Source organism: Pan troglodytes, chromosome 12 (assembly GCF_028858775.2).
Source record: "Pan troglodytes isolate AG18354 chromosome 12, NHGRI_mPanTro3-v2.0_pri, whole genome shotgun sequence".
In the NCBI taxonomy this organism is placed as follows: domain Eukaryota; kingdom Metazoa; phylum Chordata; class Mammalia; order Primates; family Hominidae; genus Pan; species Pan troglodytes.
In genome coordinates, this window is record NC_072410.2 from 55,494,572 (window position 1) to 55,522,499 (window position 27,928).

The 27,928-nt window shown below is 37.7% G+C and overlaps 2 long non-coding RNA genes across 11 annotated transcripts in view; one reads left to right on the top strand and one right to left on the bottom strand.

Moving 5' to 3' along the window:
* The window catches only part of LOC100612620 (uncharacterized), a 220,186-nt gene that overhangs the window by 168,133 nt on the left and 24,125 nt on the right, over positions 1 to 27,928 (top strand). For both annotated transcript variants that reach the window (XR_008546271.2, XR_010149111.1), the window contains 2 exons: positions 21,559 to 21,613; positions 23,967 to 24,024. This is a non-coding gene — a long non-coding RNA (uncharacterized LOC100612620). The remainder of the gene's footprint in view (positions 1 to 21,558; positions 21,614 to 23,966; positions 24,025 to 27,928) is intronic.
* Positions 1 to 27,928, bottom strand: part of LOC104005001 (uncharacterized) — a 556,115-nt gene that overhangs the window by 12,824 nt on the left and 515,363 nt on the right. The window lies entirely within an intron of this gene.

A 27,928-nucleotide genomic window follows, 5' to 3' on the forward strand; every position in this document is an offset into this window, starting at 1 on the left:
GTTTGCCCATAGATTATGCTGTGAAATTGGCCCACAAATGAGTTAGTAAAGATGAAAATAGTATGAGAATTGAAATCCTGAGGGAAAAAGGGCTCATGTCCCCAACTAGATAACACAGACATACAAAACGTGTTTGTTTTTGTGTGTGTTTGAAGTTAAGTAAACACAATGAGGCAAAACCTGTAATTGTATGTAAACTCAAAATGTACAAGAAATTGTATGCATTAAACCTGACAGTGAAGTAACAAAGTTATACTTAAAATTTATACATAAAACCCAAAAGCATTTTACATAAAATTGCTAGTCAAAGATTGGAATACTTTTCTGATGGTGGGGAATACATGGGGGGATATTTTTATGAAAATTATTTAGAAGTACCTGTGTCCAGTCTTTGGATTATAGTACTGCAAGATCCAGAAAGGCCATTTTAATTATAATGCTCAAATTCTGTCACCTTTCTGTCTCTTTTTGTTTTCTAGAGTAGAACGCCAATCTATTGACCTTCAACTTATGCTGAATGTAATCTATGTATTTTGGTTCTTGCCTGGAAGGCAACTGAGCTTGAGGATTTAAGAAACAGAGCTTAAAAGTGTTTCTTCTTTCCTGAGAATTAGAAAATAGACGTTACATCTTTCAAATATCCCTTTATTAAAGAGCTAAACATACACCTTGTTTCTACCCAGTCTCTATTCTCAGACCAGGATGTTCTGATTATTTCTGCAAGGGATGCTTCAACCTTGGGGTCAATGGGGACTTTCATTGTGTTGACTGCATTGATTCTGAAAGTCTGATTAGATCAAGTAACTCCACTGAGATGTAGGCACAATGCAATCCATACTTAGACGTGTCCTCATGAAACAGGACTTTGGAAGTTTGCTAATTTTGCCAAATTGCATTTAATTCTGAATATTTTAGATATGTTGACAAAATTTAAGATTGGCAAACTTACAGCTAAAATTCCTAGGAATAATGGAAGATGTCAAGACTGTTGGTGGGAGGAAGTATTTTTCAGACAATGACCCTTGATACGTCTGTGAGTTTGTGTGTCCCACTAAACACTCACATGAATGTCAGTGCCCATGCATTCACCCATAAAGAGAAGGCTTTTTTAGTGATGGGACCATATTTGTACATGGCACAGCTTGTAACCTTTCTTGGGCCCTATTTTCAGGGTTCCAGACCTGCTGACTGCCTTCATTAGCTTAACTAGTTCCAATACTTCATAGCTGAAATTCACAGACGCTCTTTCTTCAAGTAAATTGACAGTCTGAAAGTCAAGTAACAGTATCTTCAGAAAGCTCTATTGTGAAGCTGAATTTTGCAATTGACACCAATAACATCAGAGTATTAAATCACTCATATTTTTTATAGTGGATAAGCTAGTCTGCTTGTAGATATGTTCAAGGATAGCGTGTAGGTGGCAGAAGAGTTACGCTACAACTTTAACAGCTAACAAATCTTTATTTAAGCAGGGGACTTCTAAAATTTAATTAGGCATATGAAACCAGAGATTATTCTGAGGATAAAAATATGCCAGTTCTCACAAGAAAAGACATCTGTCTGGTGGAAAAACTTCAAGTTAAAATTTACTCTTCTGTTACTTTGTCAATAGAAAGGCTTTCTGGTAGAAGAGCAAATATCTAACTTAAAAAAAAAAAAAAAAAGACACAGACTGCCAGGAGACCTTGGCACACCCTAGAGGGGAGGAAAAGTGAACTCTGCAAGTGTTATTTAGCTAATTCAGGTCAATGCCTCTTCTTTCTTTTCCTCTCTTCCTCCTTCCTGGGTCATGGAGAGTTAGTCAAGGATCGATGGCAGATTCAGCCGTATACAAGAAGATGATGGCAGTCAGTCATCTTGTAGTTGGATAATTCCAATGCATTCCTCACCATTCTCAATCTAAAAACGTCTCCTTCTCTGCTCACAATACCAAGTATGGCTACAGTAAAGGAGTAATCCTGCTCCCAAAATATACGACTTGTATATCTAAATTGCAATGATGTCTTGAGCCCTCTCTAGGTTGCAGATGCCTCATACCTAAAATCCCTGCTAGTTAAAATGCAGACTACAGGGACTGGTTGCATTCTAATTCCAAATGCTGTAACTTGAGTTACTGTCTTCCCTTGATTTCCTTCTTGGGAGAAGGGTGGTGGTACATCATACAATTGTTATTACCTGCGAAAAAAGGGCAACATGCTTTGAATATCGCTTGTATTCTCTTAGCAAATTTTCTAGTTTTACATAGAAGTATAGAATTTGGTAGGCACTGTGAAGGAAGATATTTAAGGAACAGTCTCTACTCTTATGGAATTTGATGTAGTTCAGAAGATAAGACATACTTGAAGCATATAGTAACATTTCAATTGTATAAGGTATAGCTCAAGGCAAGAAATATGTATGCACTATAGGACTAGGACAAATCACTCCAGGATTTTTTCCATGGGCCAGCCCAGTCCTTGAGCCAATAAAGCTGTTCTTGATGTTGTTTGTTTGCTTTTTATTTCATAGGAGTCCTTTTTCTCATAACAAGATATTTTAGCAAAATTGGCTTTAGGAATGCAACTTCTGTTTTTAACTTTTGCTGCTAAAAGATGTGCAAATGAAGCAGAATGAACATCATGAAAACAAAACTAGTTAATGATGGGATGTTTTAATTTTTTTTTTTTTTTTGCTACCATTAGATACGTGCCAAAGATGTTCTGTTAGTTTGCATGGTGTTTCCTCCCAATCACTTATTTTATACTAAGAAGCTAACATTGATGTTTCACTGCAAATGTCAACAAGCATCATAAATAATGAATTGAGAATTGTGCTCATATTGCCCAATTAAATCATCCTTTCTTCTGATCACATGCCATTCATGCCTTTTGTGCACTTTTCTTTATGTTATTTTAAAAGTTATTATGGTATTTTTTAAAAAAATAAGTAATGCAGATGTTCTCTTTTGTGAAAGACTTTAGATCTAGCTTTAAAAGACTACATAATCCTATTAGTGAAAATAGATGAAACTGTTATATGAGAAGACATGCAATTATTTATCTTTTCCAAAATTCTGGAAGTGGGTAATCCTGCACTAGGTGACCTCTGCAATGACTCTTGGAACTGTGTCTGAAAGGCAGTGCTGAGTGGATTGGGAATCAGATACCTGGTTTGGTCCTGCTGCCATGAACTGGGTGGGTAGACTTGAGTAAGTTTTTGTCTGATATTGGAGGTTTGGACCAGATGACCTTAAGCTTTGATTCAGCTCTAAAATCCTATGAGTTAGGCCAACTGAATCAAAAGACTAGAATGCTTAATCCAAACTTGAGTCTTGTTTCCATTAATGTGAGAAACTGAACATTTTGTTGGAATACAAGTGGTTTTGATTGTCCTGGAACTTACATTAAACTGGAGTCTGCTGTCTCCAAGACCTAGCAATAGGCTTTTAGCCCACTGGGAAAAAAATGACAGAGATTTACTGAGAATGTTTAGGGGGTTTCTGAATCATTGCATGAAGCAGAACAATGCTTTTATATAGAAAGTTTTTTTTTTAAGTGTACTCCTTCACAAGAGGGGGAGAGTTTCATGGTTTTGCTGTCAGTTAGGGCACTTTAGGGGTTTGTGAAGTGGTCTTTACATCCAATATCAGTCTTTTCTTTTTTTAAGCAGAGTCTCGCTTCGTTGCCCAGGCTGGAGTGCAGTTGCATGATCTTGGCTCACTGAAACCTCTGCCTCCTGGGTTCAAGCGATTCTCCTGCCTCAGCCTCTCAAGTAGCTAGGATTACAGGCACCTGCCACCATCCCCGGCAAATTTTTGTATTTTTAGTAGAGACGGGGTTTTGCCATGTTGGCCAGGCTGGTCTCGAACTCCTGACCTCAGGTGATCCACTCACCTCGGCCTCCCTAAGTGCTGGAATTACAGGAGTGAGTCACTGTGCCTGGCCCATTATCAGTTTATTTTGATCCATAGCTTCCTCTCTGTGAAATGGGTACAATAACTATTTCAAAAGGTTGTGCTGAAGATTGCAAAGACAGTGAAAATACTGAATTGTTTATCAGTTATATACCGACAAATACACATCATGCCAAATCTTAGTGGCCTAACACAACTGTACCATGTTTTGCTCATGATCATGTGGGTCAGAATCTGGGGCAGGGCTCAGAGGGTCTGCTCCTCTCTGCTTTATGTGGTGTTGGCCAGAGGTGGAGTGGGTCAGTGCTTGTCATGGGACCTCCCTTTCTATGTGGTTTCATATCCTCCAGGGTCTCCCTCTCCCCATGTGGCCTCTCTGTCCAGTTGGATGGGCTGAACTTCTTAGCATGGCAACAGGGCTCCAAGAGCAAAAGCAGGCTTGGGTATGGAGTCCTAGAAAGTAATTTCTGCTACATTCTGTTAGTCAGAGCAAGTCACCAGGCTAGCCCAGGTTCAAGTGATGGAAAACAGACTTCACCTCTAAAGGAGAGGAACAGCAAATTCACTTTGTAACTGGCATGCACCGAGGAAAACTTGATTCATTGGGGGCTCTTTTTAACCATCAGTCATACCTTGAATAAAGCCTAGCACACAGTAGGCACTTGATCAATGCATAAAATCTCGTATGTTGCAACTCTCACCAGCATTCAATCTTATTAGAGAGGTAGCGTGTGTTGACTCTGAGTTAAGGAAACTGAGAAGGAAGGTTGTGTTACTGGCTCAAATTCATGTAGTCAAAGATTGATAAGGATTTGATTAGGACTTGAACAGAGTTTTTTCAGACTGTAAGTTCTTTGTTCTTTCTACTACAATTTGTTGTGGATATATTGCAAAGAAAATGAAATATGGAAAGTGATCAGTAAATACCATGGCCAAGGAGGCTTACATGGCTGGCTTTGTTATTTTAGAAAACTGTACTTTGTTTATAAGCCAAATGTTGGTTGAAAATAGTGAATGCTATTTTCTTGACTTTTTAAAAAAAATATTTTCTTCAAAATTTAATTACATCTGGCACAACTTTATAACCAAGCTCTAGATATATTTATTAATAAATGCTTTCTTGGAAATATATCCAAACATTCATATAATTTCAGCTTCCAGTAAGAAGTCAACATAGAAAAGAGGTAAAACTATTGGGATTGATCTGAAATCTAGGCCTATCATGGTCTCCTGAACTCAGTCTCTGTTCATTCTTTTCCCCTTTTAAGTTCAGTATGAAAACAATGACTATGTTTAACAAGAATGCAAAATGAAGAACATAAAAAAATCAATAGTGTTAAAAACATAGAGTACTCATTATTGTACAAGCCATTATATCATATTTATATAATACTTAACATCAATATATGAAACTCTTTATGTAAAAGTGTCAGGCAAAGATTTTTATTCTTTGTGTTATAGTTGTTATTATTGTCGTTATTTTGATTGAGTCTCTTGTTGAACTCTGAATTCTATTTGAACCTGAAACAGTAATCAAAACTGTAGGCTATTTGATAATCCCCATGAATATAACTAAAAAGTTTTCATGAAAGCCCTATAGACAGAATCCATTGAATTTAGAATAGTTCTCATACCAGTAGAAAGAAGCAGATGTCCCAAACCAAACACACTTGGTTTAATATACTTTTACGTTAGCTTTAATGGACAGATGTTTTGACTATGACATGGCAAGACAAGGATTTGAAATGGTCGATTGAAAAGATTTTGTTCATAAAAGTAATTGCTCTTACATTACAAAGTGAAGGATTTACATGTGGAAAATGTCAGCCTGTTGCAGCATCTCATGATGGATCGTGTTACCACAAGCCATAGAGTTCACTAGAAATAAGCAACTTACTTCTGAGGGGCCCATTTAATAGGCATCACACACAGAATGGCAGGGAATGGGAGCCTCAAATCTAGAGTCATTCTGGTTATGTAGCTGATCATTGATTATACACTTTCAGGATTATCTGTGACTTTTTTTCCCATCAGAATTTGACTTCTGTCTATATTATTTTATGAGCAAATAGCAATTTCTACATACCAGACACTATCAGAAGAGCTTTATGAATGTGAATAATCCATTTTATCCTCATAGGAACTCCTAAGAGCAGGTTAGGAAAATGATGCACAGAGAAGTTACATAACTTGCTTAAGGTCACACTTCTTGGAAATGGCAAAGACAGAATATCCCAGTCTAGCTCCAGAATCTGTGCTCTGAACTATTTAGACTCTGCTCTTTCTTTTATTGTTCAACAAGTGGTAGAAGTTATATCTAATTATTTGTGTGGTTCAGGAATTTCTTAAATGAGACTGATTTAGGTAAGTGAATCTGTTGTCCCAGGACCTCAAATGCTACCTCCCAACCTATCTAGAAGTCAGCTCACTTGCAACCTTATTCCCAAAATTAGAATTCAAAAAGTTCTTCCAGCCCATGAAATAGACACAAAGCCTTTACATGAATTCCATGCACTTTACCTGTTGGGCTCTAACTCAGACCCTACCTAATGCTTATTTTGACATATAACAGTTGAGGGGGAGAGAGACATAAAATTTGAAAAAGATATAAACATTTATACTACTATATAGCACAGTAAAAACATTATGACTGAATTATTAGGAAAAAGCTAATGTTCACCATGCTTTATTTAGAAGACAGGGAAATAAATAGACAATGTATGTCAAAAGGTCTTTCCTCAGAAATATTTAAATTTTTGGACTGTGATTGCTCTGTAGGCTAAGCTTCTATAATGAAAGATAATATTTGTGGAATATCCCATTCTCAACAGGGCCAGATAACGAATTAAAAGAGGTATTGTTGTGGACAGAACGCTGGGTGAATTGGAGACATTCTCCCACTAACTTGCTGATAAATGATCTGAACAGGTCAATCATTCTCTCTGTGTCTTAGACTGCTCACAGGCCTTACTCAAAGAGTTACTGTAAGGATTAAATAAAATAATGTATGTGAAAGTGTCCAATATGTAGTGTACTCTCGATAAATATTTGTTAACGAAAAAAGTAGCATTGCATGCAAATGTCCAAGATAAATTATTTTTGAATTATGACTTGGAAAATATTTGTGTAATTATACACACAGAGGAATGTGGCTAAAGGAACAGAAGTGATTGCCTCAGTATTCTTCAATAATTATGTTACCTTACTTTAGATTTCCCCCACCTTTTTTTCTTCTTCTTCTTTTTTTTTTCGTCTTTTCACCTACTTTGAAGAATGTAACTATCAAAAAACGGAATCCTGGGTAGAAATAAACCTTCTCTTTGATAAAACCCAGATGCACAGCACAAGATGCATTTCCTGTAGAGATTCATACAGGGACCAAATGGTCTGGGAATTTTTCGCTTATAATTCCACTATGTGTCCGTTTTGGCTCCACTTGGCACGTAGAGATGGAGAGTGAACCTTTGTTCATGTGTGTACTTGTGATAAGAGAATGACTGAGAAAGGATTAAGCAAGTCAGCAGCCTCATCCAAGCACAACCCCGGGCCTTAAGCAGTGGCAATCGATGGAAACAGCTAACTGTGTTCTGTTGTCCAGAATAATTTTTAACACGGCAAGGGTGGAGGCAGGGGTTAGGGAGGATGAATCAAAATGATCTGGGCATTTTTAAAAATAAAAATATATGTTTTTCTTCCTTAACCAAAATTTTAGATACTTTCTCAGGGGTGGAGGCAGGGACATGAATATTTTCTAACACCTTTTCAGCAGATTCTGATACCCATTTTTTTCCCACCCACTATGAGAACTACCAGGCTGGTATATTAATTCCACCTGTCTATGATTTGACCTCACCCCATAGCTAGCATAGTATAGCCTCAGGCCACAGTAAGCTATAGTTGAGCACTGGCTGCCTCCGTTAGGCAGGGCTGCCACCCTTGACGTCCCCATCATGGGTCAGCATATGTTTTTACACTAGATCTACTGCCCTCCTGAATGTAATTAAATCTGTTGTTAAGCTTCCAACCTGAGCTAGAAGGGATCCTGTCCTAGTGCTACTCTTTAGTTGTTTCCATCCTGGCCCTTACCCAGCCATGGCTCTCCCTACAGGGTGAGGAGTTCTTGGGGACAAGTGGACTTGCCTGTCAAGCAGCCACCATCCCTTTTGGCCCAGTGCGTCCCAAACTTTAATGTGCTTATATGAAACACCTGAGGATCCTGCCAAAGTGTAGATTCTAATTCAGTGGGTAGGTCCAGCGTGGGTCTGAGAGTCTGAAGTTTTAACAGACCCCTGGTGCTGTGGACTACACTTTAAGCGTCAAAGCACTATATCCTGCTCCAGGTACCCAGGCTCCTGGAAGTCCCTGAGCAGAGGATGCCAAGCTTACATGGTTTCTCCCTGGGTCTCTCCTGAAGACAGACTGTGATGCCAGTGTGCACTCTTCTAGGCTTGAGTGGTGGCCAAGGGGGTACTTGGAGTGGAGGCCTTGTGGGCACAGGTTAGATGAGTGAGGTGTTTGAGTTACAGAATACATCCAGAGGGCAGAAGAGAAATGGGGATCATGGGATTGACTTGATTTGGGATCAGAGGCCACACACAAACCAACTCACTCCACGTTACCATATTTTAACACAGCATTCGAAGTAGTCCAAGAATTTTAAGTTAAAAATTGTCCTTTTCAGTTGTTAATTTACATACGAGGATAGAATTTTACTTTAACCATTTTTTAGCTTGACTATATATATTTTTAAACATAAAAACATAAAATATGTGGGCCTTCATTTCTTGCTGCAGGCCCCAAAATTGTTAAAAGTGCTATTGTTGTAGGCACTTGATTATGTAACCACCCTTTACCTCTCATCTAGGCCATTTTGAGTATAAACATCACATGACAGAAGTTCAGACTTTTTACTTGGATAGTTCTTTTGCATCTGCATGTGCTTCTTTCCTATGTTATTTGAATTCACTTGCCTCTCATGGGCCTTTTAATATGCAGCTCAGGATTTTTTGAGACCATGAATATGTATATTGGACTATGTAATACTGAATTCTTTGGGATATGGAGCAGTCACGGTTTCTTCTGGTTAAGAATGTTTGCAAATGTGACTCCACAGTTGAATAACAATGAAACCCACCCAGTTAAAAAGGCTGGCTTGCAATGTTGTTTGGCTTGTTTTTGTTGTTGTTTTTCTTAACCCATTTTCCTATTCTATTAGCATAGCATAGTCTTACAAGTCCCTTGTCAAAAGTCAAATCTTAGCTGTACCACTGATAAGCTATTGAATTCTAACTTTTCCAGGCCTCAATACATTTTTGCCTCTAAAGTAGAGATAATAATGTCATCTCATAGGGTGATAAAGAGAATGAAAGGATATAATAAACATAAAAATATTTGGAATGGTGTCTGATACATAATAATCACTCAAATAATGTTTTCTATTATTCACATTTCATCTTGTTATTGAAGCTGCCTAAATGTTCTGTCATCCCATTGATTTTTCTCTTCTTCAGAGTCCTTCATCTTCCATCATCACTTTGCTATTTAACTTTTGCTTGTTGTCTTAGTCTGTGTCTGCTGTTAGAACAGAACACCACAGACTGGGTAATTTATGAAGAAAAGAAACTTATTTGGCTCATGGTTCTGGAGGCTGGGAAGTCCAAGAACATGACACCAGCTTCTGGGAGGGGTCATCCTAAGGCAGATGGCATCATATTGTGAGTGTGTGTGAGACAGAGAGGGAAGTTGGCTGAACTCATCTTTTTTTTTTTTTTTTTAAATCAGAAATCCACTCCTGCAATAACTAACCCAGACCTGTGATAGCAGCATTAACCCCTTCATGAAGGCAGTGCCATCATGGCCTAATCACTTCTTAAAGGCCCACCTCTTCATACTGTTACAATGGCAATTAAATCTCAAAATGAGTTTTGGAGGGGGCATTCAAACCATAGCATTTATATTCCATTTTTCTTTATTAGTTTAATGTGTATGGATTTAAGAAAACTTTTCAAGAAAAACGGAAAAAGGAAATGGCTCAAAGAAAAAAGGGGTTGGAGTCACCAGACAGCAAGAGTTAGAGAAGAGAAATCACTCAATTTGCTGAGCAGGCATAGAGATTAAAGTACTGAGTATCATCTGGCAGAACTTGGTGGGAAGGCTGGCATGCTTCTCCCATTGGGGGAGGGGGCAGGGTTACTTGAATTCAGTTAAGAGCTTCCTAGGCTTATCAGGGATAGGCTTATCTCTTTGTTCCTCCCTCCCCCCACCCCCACCCTGCCATTTCACCCAACCTTGGTAAACAATCTGAACATGACTATTAGAAGGCTACACCCAGACAACAGTAATTGACAAAGGGATCATTAAGGAAAAAATAGGATTAGAGTGAAGGCTTTTGAAAAAGCATTAATTTGTATCCTGCATTCTCACTCACTGACAACTCTGTTAACTAATAAGAAAGGAAAATCTCAAGTCAGTTCCTTCCTACACTGTCACCCTTGTCTTTTCTCTCATTTGCTTAAGGTATCAAGTAGAGTCAACTTCAGCTGGAAATAGTGTAGGGCTTATTCTAGGCCACAACATGGGAGCAAAACAACCAGAGATTTAGCCAAATCCTAATTTATTTACCCCATTCTGACAGAGAGAAATGTTTGTTTATTTCTGAGGCTGTGCTATGATGTGCAGTTCAAGTGCTCTGACACTTTAACGCACCATGCAAGGTTAGCAGCCTGTTCACCCTTTATTAATTTGTTGGTGAATATATTTGGATTTTCACTTCATGCCAATAAATGCAAGAAGGGATGCAGTTTTGACATTGTTTCTTTACCCTTACACTCCATGTAAACCAAAAGTTGTCTATCTGGCAGCTTAGTGGCTATATGTAAAGCCCCTGTTTACTTAATCTGAAGGTCCGTTTCATTTCTGCTTGGTTTGCAAAATAAATGAAATGAACGAGTGTGTCAGAATTAGAATTGTGAGAGTCTGAAAAAGACATTTGGGTCACTGAGTGACTAAAAGCACTCTCTGTTTACATGTTTCTTTAGTTTCTGTCGCTGCAGCTGTGTCACAGCTTATAACAACTAATCCCTTTTTATTTACATTTTACTTTATTTTATTTTGTATTAAAGGCACTATTAAGCCACGTCTTCCAAATGTGTCTGAGGTTTCATAACTATCTTAATAGTGTATACACATTACAGTTATGGCAGAGAACTTCCTCCAAGTCTGGGTTTTGTTAAGAGTGACTTTAAGAATAATAGTTTATAGGACAATTAAAATGTGTTAATCTATATTTGAAAACTTGATCTGGTTAAAAATCGGTTCCCCGTCCGCTTATATTTGCCAGTTTTCTACATCATGTAGCTGGGGTTTTCCTGAGAGGTGGAAAGAGTGGGTTGTGGGAAGAGATGGCTGGAGAAAGCCTGGGAGCTAAGCTGATTTTAGGCCTTTGGGCTGAGGTCCTGTTAACATAACCTATGTTCTGCTTCAGGGGAAAATGACGCACGGAAGGTTGGAAATGGGGTTTGAGCGAGCACACTTTTCATGCTCAACAAAGCCTAACATCATTTTACTATACGATCTGAGTTATGTGCATGCTTTTAATAAACTGATCCTCACAAAAAATAAATAGATTTGTTCTGCTTAAACTGGCATACAAAGGGCTCAGAGGAAAAAAACTCTTTAACAAACACCTCTTGGGGATTGGAAGGTAACTTCACACTCCAGCTTCACGTTGGGAACGTGTGATAACAATTTGACAGGAAGTAAGTGGATTCTGTCCCAAGCCTTGGGAGTGGACTTGACCCTGAGCATAATGTGTGAGTCTGAGGCCAAGAGCTTCCCGCCCAGCAGGGGGTAGCCAAGCGCCGATGACTGGGCAGGAATTCAACCCCATAGGTTCCCATCTCTTCCCACCGCCCGTCAGCAACACAGCTCTCCCTTTCTAGAAACAGGGTTTCCCCTCCAGGCTTGGATTCTTAAATCTAAAAAGAGCCTCTCACCTGAGGCCTTCACCTGAGAGCTGGAGCCTGTGCGATGGATTATCTGGACAGGGACCCCAATGAACAGGTGGAAAAGTACATTTATCTGCCTAAGGCTTGGAATGAAAATTGGGGGTGGGGTGGGTAGAGGCAGATTTTACTCTTCTTCAGATTCTTTTCTCTGTCTCCCAGTGGGCACAGGCTGAGCCTTGTGGGGATAGAAGAGAGATAGAGAGGTTAGGCCCTGGTTCTCTGTGTAGGGTGGTATGCATGTGTGTGTGGAGGGGTATGGGTGTGAGTGTGCTGTGTATCTGTGTGGAAAGTGTGTGTGTAGGTGTGTTAGAAGCGTGTGTGGGTGAATATGTGTGTGGGGTGGTGGGGAGTGTGTGTGGATGTGGGTGTGTGGGGGTGAATATGTGTGTGTGGTGTGTGTGGGGTGGTGGGGAGTGTGTGTATGGGTGTGTGTGGGGGAATGTGGGTGTGTGGATGTGTGTGTGGGTAGGGAGTGTGTGTGTATGGGGTTGTGTATATGTGGGGGAAATGTGTGTATGGGTGTGTGGGTATGTATGTGTTTACGGTGAATATGTGTGTGAGGAGAGTAAGTGCATGTATGAGTATGTGTGTCTGTATGTGGGTATATGTGTGGGGTATGTGTGTGTGGGGTTTGTGTTTTGGGGGGGTGTATGTGGGTGTGTATATGTGGGTATGTATGTGGGGTGTGTGGATGTGGATGTGGGTGTGTGTGTCTGTGGGTGTGTGTATATGTGGGTATGTGTGTGGGGTGTGTGTGGGAAGTGTGTGTATGTATGTAAGGTGTATTTGGATGTGTATGTGTGTGGGGTTTTGGATGTGTATGTGTGTGGGGGGAGTATGTGCATGTGGAGGGGTGTGTGTGTGGTGTGCATATATGTGTTGGGGAAGTATGTATATGTATGTGTTTATGTGGGTATGTATGTGTGTGGGGAGTTATACGTGTGTGTGGAGGGGTGTATGTGGGTGTGTATATGTGTGTATGGGAGAAGTATATGTGGGTGTGTATGTAAGTCGGGTATGTGTGGGGAGTGTGTGTATGTATGTGGGGGTGTATGTGTGTGTGGTGTGTATGTATGTTGGTGGGTGTGTATGTGTATGGAGTGTATATGTGGGTGTGTATGTGTGTGGGGTATGTATGTGTGTGTGTGGGGAAAGTGTGGATGTGACTGTGGGTGTGTATGTGTGTGTAGGGGGAGTGTGTGTATGGCTGTGTGTGTGTATGGGGGAAGTATGTGTTTATGTGGGTGTGTATGTGAGTGGGGTGTGTAGGGAGTGTGTGTATGTATGTGGGGTATGTGTATGTGTGTATCTGTGGGTGTTTATGTTTGGGGTGTGTGTATATGTGTATCTGTGGGTATGTGTGTATGTGTGTGTGTGTCTGTGGGTGTTTATGTGTGTGGGGTGTGTATGTGTGGGGGTGTATGTGGGGGGACCTGTGGGTGTGTGGGTGGTGTCAGGGGAGCCTGGATGGAGCCCCGGGACAGCCTGCTGAGGGTGGAAGCCTGGATGGCAGATGCTCAGGTCTGACTGCTGGGCTGCAGGGAAGAAAGAAATGCCAAGCTGAACTCGCAGGTAGGGAGGAGGAGAGGTGGGACAGTGACAGGTCACTAAAGAAAAAGCATTCTGAGAAAAGCCTGTGCTCCTTACGGTATGCTGCAGGGGCTGAGCCTGCGTCCCTGCTGGCACCCTCTGGGAACCCCCATCGCTGGGTCCCCCAGCCTCACCTTGTTGCTTCTCACTGGGGCCGTTTTCGGTTGGCGCTGCTTCTCTTTGTTCTGTTGTCCCCCAGTGCAGTGAACCCTTACATTATGGGTTTCTCTTGTAGTTCTAACCTCTAATACTCAACCATTACATCTTATCTCGTCTTCTAAATTACTCTAAAATCCAATTATAAAACCCTCTCTCCTTCAAGAGCACACAACTTGCCACATTACTGAAATGCTGGGCTGCTCTTTTGTTTTTCTAAATTAATAATAACTATACCATTTTCCGTCTGCTCTTACCATGGGACTCTTTTATATCACCACACAGCTTTCTAAAATGCATATTATGATTCTTTTTGCTTCTTTTCTGGGCTGCAAAAAAGCGAAGGATGATTTTCCAAATATTCATAAAAGATCTGTCAGTGTGTTTTTAGTGTAAAAACATTTGAAACTACAATCCTTAAAGAAGAAAGCATCTTAATATTTATCAGTTAAAATTTCACTATTGCTTTCTTTTGTATGGGCGAAATAGAAGTCTATCATTTTTAAGGTTTTAAGAGATTTGAATGAATTTTATGTGTTGGTTAAAATTTTTATGGATTGAAAACGCTTAGTTTCACTAAGATTTCAAAAGCACAAACGATTTTTAAAATCTAGGTCCCCTCGTGAGTTTCTTGAATTTACAGGAGGGCAGTGACTATTCTTAAATATAGATTCAACTTCTATAAGTTATCAAAATATTTCAGGAAGAGAGAACATGCCCAGAACATATAAGAAAAAGCTTTAACAGTATCAGGAATATCCTCAAACACTTTTTCTGACAAAAGGTTAGTCGTGGTTTTCAATGCTAGAAAATTGCTCTTAGGAAAATATGGTTAAGTTCAAATTTGATATTAGAAAAAGAAATTTGACTTGTTTTAGTATTTTATAATCACAGGCATGTAATTGAATGGTGATTGCTTTTCTTGCAAATTCTTACTTTGGTCATGTGGAAAAAGTAAATTTGATATACTTAAGGCATCTGATTATGCAGTAACAAAATATGCTTGCTCTGTGATTAGTAAAAATATGTGTATGGCTAATCAGCCACTCTGCTTTCAACTTCACGAGCTTCAGCAGTGTTCAGTGGAGCTCTTCATTGTACCATCTGTATTTATGAATGATTCTTTCTCATGCTCAGATTTTAGCTGCTTAGGTTAAATATATTATAAAAGGTAGGAAAGATTGGAAAAGTCCTAAATTACAAATTAAATTTCATTGAAACATTTAAATAATAACAACCTAGCTAAGTATTTTGTGTAGTTTTTGTGCCCTGAAGTTAAATCTCTATCCCCTTAAATATTAAATACAGGAGAGGCCAGTTGTTTCTTTAATAAATTAGTTATATTTAAGGGTTTTCAGAGGCCAAAGTGAAGGCCAAGGGAGAAGACACCGTGCAACTGAAGCAGCACTACTTGGAATTTATAGGCTAAATGGATGAACCAGAAGGACACGCTAATCACCAAATAACATCATCAAATACAAAATATAGGAACATGATTATCATGAGCAACAACTCAGGGAAAAATGGACATCAGGAACAAGAAAATCATAAATGATATATAAAAAACAAAAATTATACTTTTTCATTCTTACAATATATATTACATATACAGTATCAAAACATATGCAAATACACACTATATACTGTATGTTCTTTTGAGTTGTTTTGTACAAATAGACTCTATAATCTTAATTTAATCATAGTGGACACATCCATATTATCACTTAACGTTTCAACTATGCATCCCAGCATAGCTACATCTCCCTCCCTCCCTTTCTTCCTTCCCTTTCCTTCCTTCATTTTTAAAAAATTTTCTGTGAAAACAAGAAAACTTAAAGTTATTTTCCCTTGCACTTCTAAATTTTTTAAAAATTTAATTTTTTTGTTGTTGTTGTTTTTGAGACAGAATCTCCCATTGTCACCTAGGCTGGAGTGCAGTGGCAAGATCTTGGCTCGCTGCAGCCTCCATCGCTGGGGTTCAACTGATTCTTGTGCCTCAACTTCCCAAGTAGCTGGGATTATAGGCATGTGCCACCATGCCTGGCTAATTTTTGTATTTTTAGTAGAGCCAGGGTTTTGCCATGTTGTCCAGTCGGTCTTGAACTCCTGGCCTCAAATGATTCCCCACCCTCAGCTTCCCAAAGTGCTAGGATTACTGATGTGAGCCACAGTTCCCAGCTGTACCTATAAATTTTAAATATTATCTTTTAGTTGCAGTGCAGGCTAAACATCACTATTAGTTTTGTTGGATTGAATCTAGCATAATTCACATATTAGTTTAAAATGTAGATGTTTTAAGAATTGACATTATCTACTTTGTTTATGTACTCAAGCATTCTACTAATATATTCTTTGAGGCTCTTCAATCTTTTATTTCTAATTTTTAGTAAATTTCTAGCTAATGAGCCAAACTTTTACCATTTGAACAAAACAGATTCAATTAACATAATTCCAATATTATGGGCAGCCCTTGTAGAATTGATTTCCTTTTTTAAGCCAAGAGTGCATCTCCTGTCATGTGTCAGTGTTGCGCAGCAAACTTAAAAAGAAACATTTGAATTTATGTCACATTCTTTTTCATACTTTATGGGGCTTCATTTTTTTAAATTTAAATTAAGATTTTGGGGGTTTGTTGGCAGGTTAATGTACGGACTATGTGATCTCTTAAGCTCTTTAAAATAATCTATTAAGCAAATAAAAAATGACTATGTGATACATGACATTTGGAAAATAGTCTCTGGAAGATAAACCATAGTGCCCTAATTTATAAACTACTCCTAGCAGGTCTTTGAGGCTTTGTGTCAATTTGGACACAGACCAGATCTTGGACCACAAGAGCACCATTTGGGGTGACGTATCAGTAAATTACTTTTCAGTACCCTAGAGGACCAGAAGAGTTAATGCAGCTTCCAGGAAAACAGAACACCGGGCAGTGTAACTTAGGTGGTGGGATGGCTGGATCGGATTTGTCATAAGCATGTCTCAATTGTGACTTTAGAGCTCAAGCTGTGACAGCGCATCAGGGCTTTTCCTCTCTTCTCTTCCACCCGCTATGTTTCTAGGGGACTGAGCATCAGTGCCCCTCCCTGCAGAGTTGCAGCACTGGGAGATTATTATGGTCTTAAAAGTGAAAGCCTATAATTTAAGGTCATAACACCATCTTTAAAATGGAGATTGAAATACAGTAATATAAAATACATAAGGCGTCAACATGTAGCAAATGTCTCTTCCCATTGGATTTTTCCATTTACAGGAGGGTAGTAATACCATGTATATTTTCTCGAAATATATAGTGTGTTTTCCATATTGATTGTGCAGCTTTTTCATTTAAAGTGGAGCCAGTTCCCTGATAGACCCAAATTCCTTTCAATACCTACTAAATAAAATGTTCTGGCCCTAAAAACAGGATAAAATAAAATAAAATTTTAAAGCCTAGAAAAGAAGGCTCCAACTTTCTAAGATATCAAATATTTACTTTCTAAGATATCAAATATTTCTAGAAAATAACATCTTGATGAGTTGGTTATAAATGAACATGTGGATTGTGTTTTCCTTAATATATCAATAGGTTATCATGGCAGAAATAAGTACTAAGAGCAGAAAGGATCCCTAGTGCTAGGTCCTTCACTTTGAAAGCAAAGGAGCTCAAGACATTCAGCAAATTCAAAACATCCCCTTACCAACCTTTTAAGATTATGTTTGTATATTTATTTCTTATGACATTTCAAAGCTTTTTCATAATTCTAGGTATTGATTTGAAAATGCCAGTTTTCAATACTAAATAATGGTGGAATAAAATTTTCTCTGAGTCAATTTTTCAACCACAAGAGGACAAACGCCGTAAGGAAAATGATTCTACTTTCACCAGGAAGGAAACGTCATGGGCCTCTGAATTGGGGAAAAAAAAAAAAAATCCTTGCAGCAGTGCCTATTGGAAATTATCAGGAATAAATATCTTTTTTTTTCTTGAAATAAAGTTCAAGGTAACATTTAAATGAATAATTATTTACCATCTTGTTAAATGCAGGCGTGTATGGCGGGCACCATCTATTAGTATAAAAGCTTTTTCTGCTTAGAATGGCTCATTAGCTTTTTTGTAGGCTGTACTGGTTTTAACATTCAAATTCAAAATCTCCTCTGATTTTGCTGTTCCATTTCTGGCAGCCGGCCAGTGGCAGATATGCATAATATTTCACTGTTAGACCTTGCAAACATTATATCCTGCTGTGCTAAAGAAAACATTGTGTTTCTTACCACATGAAAATAATCCATCACTTTTCAATCAGCACACAAAAAAAGCTCTACCTGTTTTTTCCATCAGACTCAAGAAAAATTAATGGCCCCAATGTGAAAGGTGGACCCTCCATACACGATCCATTAAAGTACAAACTAATCAAAATATATCTAGCATCTGATTTGCTAAGCAAGATGGAACAAAAGAGGTGTGATGAAAAAAATAGATCCTTCTAAGACCCATACAACCTTGTTCTATCCGTATTAACCTTATTTATTTTAAATGTGGGAGGACATAAATAAAAAACCATGAAATGAATCTGTTGAATTCAATCAATTCAAATAGACACTGTATTTATCTGGAAGAGATGGCTAAAGATACTTCGTGTGGACTGGAAGAAATTTTTATAATAAAAATGTTTCTTAAAAAGTAAAGAAAGATTATAAATCCCCTAGTGGGCCACTAGGCAACCTAATATATTAAAGTAAAATTTTCTTTGGGAGTAAAAAAATCAGTATTTTGTCAACTTGTTCATGCCTTTAAAAATAATTTCATGCCTTTTGCAATGCTGACGTTGTAGCTAGTTTTGAGTGAGACATGAGGACTTTCCTTTCTAGAGCCCTACAACTTTTGTAACAATATTCCAATCCGAGAGATAGCAGCCATATCAAAGGAGTGCCAATTAAAAAACAATCCATTTTATGACTTTTAAACACATTTGTTGGAGTTGCTTGGCCTTCTTTGCTACTGCCTGGTTCTGGGAAATTGGTTTCAATTTCTCTCTCCCTTTCTCTCTCATTTTCTCTCCCTTGCCTCCCCTCACTTATTCTCACTTTTTTGTGGCATGACCTGTGTCATATAGTTTAATGAATGTAATAAAAAATGCAGACAATGGAATGTAATGCTAATACTAAGAAGGTATCTATACTAGTAAATAATTTTACACAAAAGTATATTTTTATAGCCTCAGGTTTAGAATTCTACACTGTGTTTTAACTAGTATTCCAGTTTCTGTCTTCTTTTTGTTTTTCCATCTCAAATCCACGTTGAAACAGTCTTTACATTGGTCTTTCTAAAGCATAACTGTATTTATATCCCCTCATATCACAATCTCCCTTTAGGTGATGTCCATTGAGTGAGAGAATAGAGTTTCAGAGTTGGAAGGCTCAAATATAATCATTTCACACATGAGCAAACAAGCTTAGGGATTTTAAGAGATTTGTCCAAAGACACGCGGTTTGTGAACGATAGCTCTGGAATCTTCAGGAGCCCCAGTCCAGCACTTTCTCCACTACATAACTGGTTCTCTTCTAGAGTAGTGCTTCTCAGACTTTAACTGCCATGCAGATGGTCTGAGGATCTTGTGAAAATGTAGAATCTGATTCAGTAGGTCTGGGGTTGGGCAGAAAATCTGCATTTCTAAGAAGGTCCTAGGGCATGCCCATGCTGGTTTGGAGACCACACTGAGTCGCAAGGACCTAAGAACTCTTGCAAATTCTTACACTGGTTTTCAAGGTGCTTTGAAGTGTAGTCCTGTGTCCCGCTGTCCTGTATGAACACTCCAATATAGTTATGCAGAGTGCTTCCTCGCTTATTGAATACCTTTCGAGTATTCTGACTTTGACCTTTTTATTTATTCATCCTCCCACCTCTCTCTGCTTCTTTGCAATTGCATGTCTACACTTTCTTTCAATAGCAAAGTTATTTCCCATCTTCTCCATAAAGACTTTCTCATTACCAAACATAAAATTATCTTTGTGTCCTCTGATTATCTCTATTACCCCTTCAAAGCTTAATAAGTCAATAGCTAGTTATCAAATAAAAGAACAAAACACATGTATAAGAGAATAAAATAGCAGCAGTGAATGAAGTGCATTAAGTTGTAGAAGGCAAGAGAAACAAATTCCTGAGCTCTGCAGAAAACCTCAGAATTAATAAAAAAGGTTTCCTCCTTTTCTTTTACTACATCTTGTGCTAAAAATACTTCTGGGTTAATTGCAGAAAATGAAGCTTAGAAGACTGTGAATTGTCATAGGCCAAGGATCATCAAAATTTTTTGTAAAGAACCAGATAGTATATCATCATGTCAACTGCACGGCTTCTATGGTAACTACTCAACTCTGCCATTATGGTAGGAAAGCAGCCATTGGTAATATGTAAACAAATGGATGTGGTAGTGTTCAATAATACTTTATTTACAACAAGAGGCAGCAGCCAGATTGGCCTGCCTGTAGTAGTTTACCAATTACTATCACAGATGATAACCAAATCTATTTTAAATAAGGAAAGAGAAGGACTTATTGAATCCACAGTTGTTAACTGTAGCTTAACTAACTCTATAATGGGGAGCAAATCTTAAGAATTGGGCCAGGCCAGGGCAGAGAAGAGATGCATTGGGCAACGCAAGAAATCCAAGAGATTTTTCAATGAAATAATCTTTTATGGAGCCCAATCCAAATCATGTTTGTAACACACCCAAACCCAATTTTCAAAATCCTACTACCTTGACATAAAGGTGTGACACATGGGTCATATAATTGGCAGCACCCTGTTAGAAATGCAGAATCTCAGGCCTCATCCTTACACATTACCATTAGTGCAATCTGAATCTCACCAAGATCCTCAGATGATTCTTTTGCACTTTACAGTTTGAAATCCCAAAATGAGGTGTGTCAATGATCTGCATCAGAATCCTATGGGAGCTGGGAAAAATGTCAGTTTTGGTCCAATCCCAGACCTACTTAATCAGTGTCACTGGGGATGGTACCCCAAGTTTAATAAATATAAATCCACGTTGGAACTCTAAAACTATTGATTGTGAACTACAAGATTGACACTAGTTGCTTCCATTCTATCCTTTCTGGCTTCATTTTTTGGCAGCTGTACTTGTTTTGTTAATCTCTTTCCTATTCCATTTTTAAAATTAGTTTTTTTTACTGATACATAGTATTTATACATATATATGAGGTATATGTGATATTTTATTACATGCATAGAATATATAATGATAAATTATGGTATTTGGGGTATCCATCACCTCAATATTCATTTCTATGTGTTAGGAACATTTCAAGTCCTCTCTCTTAGGTATTTTGAAATATACAATACATTGTTGTTAACTATAGTGACCCTACTCTGCTGTCACTGTTCCCTTTTCCAGCTCTGAATTATTTGCTTTTCTTAACGTAAGAGTAACCTTTATTTTTTCTTAAGTTTTGGTCAGCATGAATATATGTCCATAAAATGATATGAAGACTATTTTATTATCTTACCAGATGGTACCAAGGTTCCTCTTGTGGAGATGATTAAGTGTGTTTGGGAGAAGCTTTTGATAAGCCACTTGGAGTATAGCAGTCAAAGGCATGCTCAAATAATAACATGGTGATTAAAATGTTTTCTAAAAGTGGGAAGACCTATTAATTAACTACATGACCTTCTGTTTTTGCCTGGGAGTATACAGGTTTGGGGTGGAGGTGAATTGCTTTGGAAACTTGTTCTACATTTTCTTCCATAAAATGATGGTTCAGTAGAAAAAAAAATCTCAATTGTATTAAGGAAAACAGGACTTTGGAGTGTGGCAAGTGTCATGTGGTTGTAAGATATGTGATACAAAGTATCCTGATTCTCCTGCAACGTCTTCATCAAAGTCTCCACTGCTTACTATGACTGCTTTCTTATAGGGCTCTGCTGGAGTGAGGAAGCTGACTGAGGGAAGAACCAGAAAGCTGCCAAAATGTAAGTCATGGTGGATATGATAGACAAAACGGCCGGAGAACAAGAGGAAAGCTGACATCAAATAAATATCAATACCTGACGAGAAGATTAGGGCCACCCTAATAATGTGTTATTAATTTGCACATTTTAAGAGAGAGTTTACAAATCCCTCTTTGCATCAAAATCATCAGTCCTTGGGCCTATTCCCATATATTCTCATTCAATTGGTCTGGAGTGAGACCCAGACATTCAATATTTTTTCATGATCAGGCGAATCTGAAAGGTGCAGCCAAGATTAAGAACTAAAGTGGGGAATCTAAAATAATCCAAACAATGCATGTTACAACTGATAAAGTAGAAAAGTAAGTACAGATACAATTCCTTTCTCTTTTTTGTCTCTTCTTTCTTTCATTACACAAATCATTTTTAACTATTGTTCTGATAGTTTTTATTAATAAGCACTCAATAAATGTGCTGCATTCCTAACAAAGATAGAAAAATAACATGAACCTAATCAATTAGTATAGATTTACCTAAAATATTATAATCGATGGCTTCTTGATTATTAAAGAATATTCATAAATAATATAAATTTAGTAGTAATATAAATTTATGCACATCTGGCTTGACAGTTAGATGAATATATGTTGGTCTACATTATGTTTAAATAGCCTTTCTTTACCAAGTTAGTAAATTTCTCACAAACCATTTTTTGAGAGTCATTTTATTTTGTTGTAGGTGTTGAGAGCTTGGGATATTTTGAAAGAAATAGTACATTTAAAATGTAGACATTTATTCAATGAGTATTCTTAAACTGCTCTGTAATAACTCAACATGGTAAAGGCTACAGAGAAATGGGAAGGAAATTCAGGTGAGGTTGAGAAGACCAAAGGTAAGCTGTATAAAGAAAAAAATCATTGGTAATAAAGAATTCATTATAAAGAATTCATTAATAGATTGACTCATGGAAATCAGCACTGAGTCAGCAAATCTGCAGCTAGGATTGCCTGACTGCTATGCCAAGGGGTTGGGCTGAGAATAGTAGGCGGGGTACTAAGTTGGATACTCCAGAAAATGTCTCCTCATAGCTCTTCTAGCATTGGAGAGAAAATCAATCAGAAAAATAATCTAAGGCCTTAATTTAGTACACTACTACTGGCTGGTTATTCGAAACATCCCAAATGGTCAAAGAGTTTACAACAAGCGTCTTTACATAGCTATGTTTTTAGTGCTATAGTTGTTTACTTGAGAAAAGTCTTCCTAATATTCTGATTGTGTCTATATTGACATAATGGCATTGGTTTATTGAACCCATCTCTTTACATTGATAGCCTTTAATAGAAAAACATATATCTATGTATATATTCACCAAAGATTAATACAGTGTATTTTAACCAGTCCCATTAGAACAGATAACTATGCTCAAAAAATTTCAAGAAAGTGATTTATTTATTTTAACAGTTTCATTGAAATATAATTGACATTCAGTAAACTGTATGTATTTAAAGTGTGCAATTTGGTTTTTGACATGATATACACCCATGAAACTAACTGCAATCAAGATAACAAACATATTCATCATTCCCAAGAGTTTCCTCATGCTCCTTTATAGCCACTCTTGCACTCCACTGCCCTGAAGAATTTTCTGCCACCATAGATATCAGTTTTGTCTAACTAAGATACATGTTTGTTATTGCATGGATCAATCATTCATTCTTTTCTCATTCTGAGTAGTATTTCATTAGATGTACAACAATTTGTTTATCTGTTCCCTTGTTAAGAAGGAACATTTTGGCTTTTTATTTTTGGTGATTGCCGATAAAGCTACTATGAATGTTTGTGTCAAAGTCTTTGTATGGACACCTGCTCTCATTTCTTGGGTTAATGCAGAGGAGTGGAATGCTGGATTGCCTAGTAGTTGCATGTTTAACTTTTTAAGAAAGTGCAGAACTATTTTCCAAAAATGTTGTAGCATTTTACTCTTGCGCTCCACTCCCCTGCAGAAATCTCGGCACTGTTGGTAAAATGTAGCGCACCACTTGCCGTGTTTGAGAGTTTGTTTCTCCACAGCCTCAACAATATTTCATATGGTCAGTATTTTTAATGTTGGCCATTATAATAAGTGTGTATATATATATATATATATATATATATATATATATATATATATATATATATATTTTAGTGGAACTTCAGGTGAATGATTTTAAAGACTTCCTTGCTAGGAAATAGGAAAATATGAAAATGCATTCAGTCCTCTTTTTCTTTCTGCACTGTCTTAGATATTTCAGGTTCAGTGTCTATTCCAAAACCCTTCTCTCTGCTCTGCCATGGCCAAAAGAGTTCATTCACCTTTCCCCTTTGACTCTTGCAGACAATTGTGTGCCTTTAAAGGAAATAACAACAAGAATTAGGAGCGCCCTGGAGGCAAGGTAAAATTTGGCCTGTGTAATCAATCATATCTGCTTCACTGAACCATAATGACTCTGTGTACAGGAAGGCATCTTCAGTGGGGCAGACTTGTTTCTATGAAATCCTTAACATTTTGTGGGAGAGAAAGTGGTTTTATATTTAGCTTTTAACATGTTCAGTCATAACTACTTTTCTTGGGCATAAGTGAGTTGTATTGGTGTGCAGTTATGGTAATATGTCAAAAAAATACAGATAAGTACGTCAGTAGAACAGCTGGCCTAGTTTAAAAATAGTGTCTTTAATAATTCAAGCTAAGAAATAGGATCAATTGTGTAATATCCAACATCACAATAACCATTTACAAATAGTGAATTGTGGCGGCTGCCCTCGGTTCCTCGGTTTCCTCCAGAATTATTTCCCTCAAATCAAGTAAAGTCAAAGATTCGGAGATAGATATATGACCTTGAGGAACAATTTCCAGGAAACACAAAACAAACAATATACTAGTGTCCGCAACTAGAGAAAAAAGCTGTAATGCTGTAAGGAGTCACCAAACTATAATGGTAGCCAATAAAAGTATTACAAATGCCAAGCAGATGAAGCTTTGTAGCGGAAGTCACTTTATCATCTAGTTCTTTAGTTTCTGTTTTCATTGAAGTTCAGACATGCAGCAAGTATTTTATTTAACTACTGAGGAGGTGATATTAAGTCTGTATAATATGTGACTTTTTAAGTCTGTATAATATGTGACTTTCTTTGCACACATTTCCCATAAGTCATTCCAAACTACTTTCATACAACATAAAGGAGAAATTGGGAAAATCTTCAGTCAACCACCACCCCTTAGAAAATGATCCCTGAATTAGAATGTCCATGTTATATACTGAACATTATGACCTCTAAGAGGAAATATATGAGTATCTAATCTTGAGGAAGATTATGGTCTTGATGATGAAACAGATGAAGAAGTTATTGATGATGATGACAATACTACTACTAATGATCATGGCACCTAACATTTTCAGGGTGCCTTCTCTGGGCCAGCTTTGCATACATTATCTCATTTAATCTATGCAATGCCCTGTCAGATTGGTCATATTATTATCTCCCTTTTACAGGAAAGTTCAGTGAAATAAATTACATAGGCAGTATAGCACTTTGTAAGCTCTCTCCATTTTAGTCTTGTCTCTCTGTTACCACAAAAATTAATGGGACTTAGTTCCAATAATTGTTATTAGCAGAAAAATTGGAGGACAGACAGTGTGCAATTTGGTTGGAGAAAGAGCTCGACAGCTCTCCACCTGGATAACAATCAGTTAATGGATGTAGATATCAGGAATAAGGGAGAAAGCTCTTCAAGCAGCAGATCATTATGCAGCAGCTCAGCATGTTTATTAATCATTGTGCACAATTAAAATGCCATTTCATCCCTCTAATTAAAACAAGTAGTTCCCTGAGGCTAGCACCTGAACTAATGAAGCCTGGTTGCCTAAGGATCTCACTCAGGGAAGCGAATTAAACAGTGGAGGAAGCAGTATGTTTACCAGCTTGCCCAGACAACGTCAAACTGTATATGACATCATGAGCGAGTGGACCAGTTGAGACTGTAATTTTAAAGAGCCAGAGATGCTTCTTTTTCTGAGTAAAAGCTGGATTTCAATATTGAAAATTTTCTAAGTTTGTAATTGTTTGGTATCAATATACCTGAATTAGAATGTCCATGTTATATAGTGAAAATCATGACCTCTAAGAGGACGAGTATGAGTATCTAATCTTAAGCAAGCTGAAAATGTTAGGTGCCATTATCATTAGTAACAGTATTGTCATCATCATCAATAACTTGTTCACCCTCATCATCAAGACCAATTGTATTGGTTGGTATATTGATACCAACCAATTGTATACTTTACAATAAATTCTAAATTTTCTTTCTTCTTGGTATGTGGAATGGGGATTTTGATGTTTGGAGAGAGGATTTTGAGGGATTCTCTATTGGCATCTAGGTATTTGGGAGGCTGAAGGGATTTTTGAAATTGGTTGACTCTAGAAATAAAAGGGTATAGATAGGTTATGGAGACACAATTTAAAATAGAGGGTAGATAAATGGGCTAGATGAAAGAATACGTAGGATTCAATCCCAGTATTGCCACTTGAACTGAATGACCCTGAACAAAGTCCTTAGAAAATAGGAGGACTGAACTAGGTAATCATCAAGTTTTCTTCTAGTTCCAAAATTCTATGGTTTTGTGGTAATAAGAGATTTCATTGTATCCCAATTCCCTTGCAAGTTTGGCTGAATCAAGTCTTGCTTATTCTTTCCTTCTAATTCCTGTTCAGATCACCAGCATATCTTTAGTGTTTGATATTATACTTGGCATATAGAAGTCACTCAGTTAAATATACATGGAAAATATCAATCAGGTTAAACCTACAGATCTCAGTAATACACAGGTTTCAGTGCCTTGCTTCAAATATTTAGGAGCAACCCTACATATGATTCTGCATTATTTACCTGAGAAGTGGCAAACCTGAGGGTTATGAAAGCTGCTTTCATTTCAGCCCATCTGTGAACTCAGTTTTGTACAATTCTGTACTTGAAAGCTATGGTCTAATGTTGCCTCCACTTGTACTAGGCAAGAAGCCATGGCTCATTCTTCCCCTTTTCTACCTGTCATCCCTTTAGTCCCCTTGATTCCCTGATATCACAGAAAAATAGTCATGCCTAGAAGTTTGAGGAACTTAGGAGCATTGGTTTTGTTTTGTTTTTTGTTGTTGTTTTTTTTTTGGAGACGGAGTCTTACACTGTGGCCCAGGCTGGAGTGCAGTGGCATGATCACGGCTCACTGCAATCTCCACCTCCCACGTTCAAGCAATTCTCCTGCCTCAGCCTCCCAAGTAGCTGGGACTACAGGCACACACCACCACACCCAGCTCATTTTTTGTATTTTAGTAGAGACGGGGTTTTACTGTATTGCCCAGGCTGGTCTTGAAGTGCTGAGCTTGGGCAATCCACCTGCCTCGGCCTCCCAAAGTGCTAGGATTACAGGCATGAGCCACTGAGCTCGGCTGGAGCACTGGTTCTTAACTTATTTTTTATGGGTCACAGAGTTTCATGAAAATCTGATAAATTTCATGAAATCTTTCCTCAGAAAAATGTGTAGCATGATTTTGCAAACAACTGTGGGTTATGAGGTTTACAGACTTTTGGAAGCTCATCTGTGGAGCTCAGATTAAGTTAAGAACTCTTATTTTAAAGGGTTATGTAAGAATTTCCAACAGTCCTTTAGGAGGCCTATGTTTCTCCCCTCTTCTTCCCTCCCTCCAGCATGTTTCTTACCTCCCTCCAGCATGTAAAGAAAGATGGCCAGCTAATAGAAGAGTAGGGTTTTTTTTTTTTGGTAGAGACAGAACTAGTAGCACGTGCATGTCAATGGCAAGTCATTCTTTATAGTGTTGCCAGTAGGCTCCAGAATAAGGTATAATGATTTCAGTTATTTTCTCTTCTACCTTCTTTATCTTTCTTTATAACCAGGCATCTGGCTTTGACATATTTATTTTAAACAAGTAAAAAGACAACAATGAGGTGGTAATAATCACACTAGTAAAAAATAGGCAAAGTATAGAAAAATATTAGGGTCTTCATTTTCTCACACTGTTCATCCTATTCTTCGGGCAAGGAATATGTTGGTAACTGGAAATTACAAGCTCAAGTTATCCGATTTATGAATCTAAGAATTTATTCTTTCTGTTTTGGGGCCATTGTTCATATGTTGAACCTAAATCTTTCTTTCCAAACTGAAGCTCAGTTTCTCTTGTATATCATAGTAGGAAATGGAACTTGGTCAATAAGACATCCAGAAACTAGCAGAAATCAGCCAATAACTCAGATTAAGTGGCATGATAATTGGGTTTCCTAAGCATTTT